Source organism: Alligator sinensis, unplaced genomic scaffold, assembly GCF_000455745.1.
Source record: "Alligator sinensis unplaced genomic scaffold, ASM45574v1 scaffold215_3, whole genome shotgun sequence".
NCBI classification, from domain to species: Eukaryota; Metazoa; Chordata; order Crocodylia; family Alligatoridae; genus Alligator; species Alligator sinensis.
Genome location: NW_005842175.1, coordinates 1,863,049 through 1,867,615, shown reverse-complemented (window position 1 = coordinate 1,867,615; position 4,567 = coordinate 1,863,049).

Genomic DNA, 4,567 nt, shown 5'->3' with positions numbered 1-4,567 from the left:
GTTTCATGTCTCCTTTAAGTATAAATTAGTGGTCACATGCACACTGTAGTAGTGCCAGCCTGCTAAGGCCCTGAGCTTCACCTCCAAATGACATAGAAACTGCAGTCTGTAGGTGCACTTATCTCTAGGTTCATAAGCAAGTGACAGGAGTAGGCGGTTCACAGCCTAGTGCATGCTCTTGCTCTTCCAGTGGCACGAGAAACCTTAGATCAGTCCATCTTTCCCCTGCCAATGCAGGATCATTCCTTAAAACAATGTTTTAGTGCTTTATACAGACTAGTTTTAGAAGTCAAATGGAAGGGGCCTTCCCTCCAGAGACGCTTCCTTGGCCAAAGACATTCCCAATTTCCCAGATGTTTTTTCCCTATGTATTTACATTTTCCTTTTCTTATTATCTGCCTGTTCAAAATTATGTTCACTTCCTACATAAGATTTAGGTATTTATTGGAATTAATGATTCAAAAGCTGCTTATTGTGTCATGCCCTCAGATCAATGCTAGGCCAAGCTAGTCATGTTTATCTCCATCCAGTCTTCTATTTGAGACAACCCTTTCAACTTCTGCTTCATGCCAGCACCAGTCTCTGAGCTCCCTTCAGTTTCTAGAAAGTCCTGTAGAGACTGATCTTTCTGGGATGTTGCAAAACAGCAAGAGTGTCATTATGAAGGAGGGCAAGACCACAGTTGATCTAGCCACTGTGGACATTGAAACACTGGCAACTATGGAGCGGCAGGTCCCCATCAAGATTTTCAGCTGTTCTGAAGACTCCCTAAACATGGTGTGCCAATCCTAAGAGTAACTGGGAACAATGGCCACAAACTGATGGAGAGCAGATTCAGGTTAGTCATCAGGAAAAACTTCTTTAAGGTAAGGGTTGCCAGAATCTGGAATGGGCTTCCAAGGGAGGTGGTGCTCTCCCCTACCTTGGGGGGATTTAAGAGGAGGCTAGACATGCCTCTGGCTGGTGTCATCTAAACCCAGTGCTCTTTCCTGCTCAGGGCAGGAGGTCAGACTCCATGATCTACTGAGGTCCCTTCTGACCCAAACATCTATGAATCTATAAAAAATGTTCACAGGAAAGATGGAAACAGTTGTCTAGATCAGTGGTTCTCAACCTTTTTTGTACCAGGACCCATTTGTAAACATCAATGGCCAGTCCCGACCCAGTGCCCTTCACTCCTGACCCACTGCCTCCTGCACCCAAGCCCCAGCCCCCAGTGTGTGGAGCATGGGGGGGACCCAAACAGCCCCTTGTAGGCTGGAAGTCTGCCAGCCTGCAAGGGAAAAGCCACAATTTCTCACTTTTTTCTCCTTTTAAAGGAGAATCCATTTTTCAAGTTTGTTCGCGACCTTTTCATTTATTCTTGCAACTCACTTTGGGTCAGGACCCAAGGGTTGAGACATGCTGGTCTAGATGATGCTAGTTAATCCTTTCAACAGTCTCCACAACCATGTGCTTGTCTTTCTGTTTTGCTGATTCACAGCAACATAAGTTGATCAATCCTTATGGCTGAAAAAACGTTTCGGTCTGAATGATCCTGTTTTGCTGAGTCACAGCAGGCCAGGCCACTTGGCTCCAGTCCCGTTACGGACACAATCGGACTTCAGAATTCTCTGGAAATTACTTCAAGCAAACTGATGCCTGTTGCCTTAAATCCAGGCAGCTGCTATCTGGAGACAGAGACGTGCCCTTAGAGTTGCACATCATCTTAGAGCAGGGATTCCCAAAGAAGGTGCCACCAGAGCAGCAGATGTATGCTGCAAAAAAAGAATACTTCTCTTTCTTTTCTTTTCTATTTTAATCTGGGGAAGGGCACAGTGCACATGCAGAGCAGGGAGCAGAACAGGATGCAGCAGACCACAGTGCAGCTGTGTCCCTGGGCTGCAGGAAGGGTGCAGCAGCAGCAGCCTGGAGATATCTGGTCTGGCACAGCTCCCCAGCTGCTGGACGGTACATATGTGCCCCACAGCCAGGGAGTGGGAGGGGTGGGGGGAAGAAGTTGCTGTGATATGGAGGCCCTCTGGGTTAAAATCCGTGGGGAACACGGCACGGGGGACACAATGGTGGGAGTCTACTACAGACCTCCCACCCAAAGTCAGAAGCTTGACCAGGAGTTTGCCTGGGAATTGGCTGAGGCCGCGCGCTCCCGATCCTTGGTTGTCATGGGAGACTTCAACTACCCAGACATCTCGTGGGAAGAGCGCTCGGCTAAATCTGAGCAGTCGCAAAGATTCCTCTCATGCGTGGACGAGCTCTATCTGACACAAGAGGTCTACAGGCCAATGAGAGGTAAAGCTCTGCTCGACCTGGTACTGGCAACTGGGGATGACCTAATCGGGGACCTAACGATCAAAGGGAAGCTGGGTGACAGCAACCATGAGCTGATCAACTTCACCATCTGCCGTAAAGCTGGCAAGACAGTCAGCAATACAGAAGTCCTCGACTTCAGGAAAGCTGACTTTGACAAGTTCAGGAGGCTTGTCGGTGAGGCCCTAAGGGACCATGACCCAAAGGGGAGGGGAGCTCAGGAAGAGTGGTTGCTCCTCAAGGGAGCGATCCTCAATGCACAAACTAATTCTATTCCATCTCGGAGGAAAGGCAGCAAGAGGGCACAGCAGCCCCCCTGGCTCTCCAGGGAACTAGAGGACCAACTGCAGCTAAAAAGAAAGACCTACAAAGGATGGAGGATGGGATCCACCTCCAAGGAGGAATACTCTGCACTGGTCCGGACCTGCAGGGAGTGAACCAGGAAAGCCCAGGCTGCGACTGAACTCTAACTAGCTACAAGTATCAAGGATAATTGCTGAACCAGAAGGGAGAACTGATGATCGACACCCAGGAAAAAGCCAACCTACTAAATGGGTACTTTGTGTCGGTCTTTCATCAATCCCACGGGACGCCCCTGCCCATTACGGGACAGGGAGACCCGGGTGAGGGAGATTCCTTGCCCTCCATCAATGCTGACCTTGTGAAGGAATAACTTGAGAGGCTGGACACCTTCAAGTCAGCCGGCCCTGACGGTTTACACCCCAGGGTACTCAAGGAGCTGGCTGGCATCATAGCCCAGCCCCTGGCATGGATCTTCAAGAACTCCTGGTGCTCTGATGAAGTGCCTGAAGATTGGAAGAAGACCAATGTGGTGCCTATCATCAAGAAAGGGAGGAAAGTGGATCTGGCAAACTACAGGCGCAGCAGCCTGCCTCTATCCCAGGGAAGGTCTTAGAAAAAATTATCAGAGGCCATTCTCAACGGACTGGCCGATGGCAACATCCTGAGGGATAGCCAGTATGGGTTTGTTGCAGGTAGGTCTTGCTTGACCAATCTTATTTCCTTTTATGACCAGGTGATCTATCACCTGGACAAGGCAGAGGAGATTGATGTTGTATATCTTGACTTCAAAAAAGCCTTCAATCTGGTATCCCATGATCACCTCTTGGTAAAACTGGCCAACTGCAGCCTCGGGTCCACCATGATCTGCTGGCTGGGAAATTGGCTCCATAGTCAGACCCAGAGGGTGGTGTTTGATGGAAGGTGATCTAGACTGACCTTGACAAGACTCAGGATATGCGTGGATGAGAACCTGATGGTGTTTAACACCAAAAAATGCAAGGGGAGGAAAAACCTACAGCATCCTTATAAGCTTGGCCGTGCTACGCTGGCTAGCACTACGGATGAAAGGGACTTGGGGGTCATGATTGACCACAAGATGAACACGAGCCTGCAATGTGATGCTGCAGCTTGTAAATCAAGCAAAATGCTGGCTTGCATCCATAGATGCTTCTGAAGCAAATCCCAGGACGTCATTCCCCTGTTGAACTTGGCCTTGGCTGGATTACTGCATCCAGTTTTGGGTTCCACAATTCAAAAAGGATGTGGAGAAGACTGAGAGAGTCCAGAGAAGAGCCACACGCATGATCAGAGGTCAGGAAAACAGACCTTATGATGAGAGGCTGAGAACCATGGGACTCTTCAGCCTGGAAAAGCACAGGCTCAGGGGTGATCTGATGGCCACATATAAGTTTATCGGGGGTGTTCACCAGGATCTGAGGGAACGATTGTTTACCAGAGCATCACAAGGGATGACAAGGTTGAATGGTTATAAACTCCTGCAAGACCATTTCAGGCTGGATATAAGGAAGAATTTCTTTACTGTCCGAGCCCCCAAGGTCTGGAACAGCCTGCCACCGGAGGTGGTTCAAGCACCTACTCTGAACGCCTCCAAGAGTAAATTGAATGTTTATTTTTCTGGGATCCTGTGACCCCAGCTGACTTCTTGCCCCTGGGGCAGAGGGCTGGACTCGATGATCTTCCGAGGTCCCTTCCAGCCCTACTGTCTATGAAATCTATGAAATATTGAGACTGAACATCTGCAAATTGCATTCATACCACTGCTTTTCCCTGCTCGTTTTTTGTGTATAAGAGGGAAGCATGCCCCTAATTTTAATCCCCCCCAAAAAGTGTGCTCCAGGTATCAATAGTTTGGGAAGCACTGCCTTAGGAATAACAAAGTCTTCTAGAAGGAATTGGGACTGCCAGTAGGTTTTTGTGATCCAGGGAGCTTTGGTAA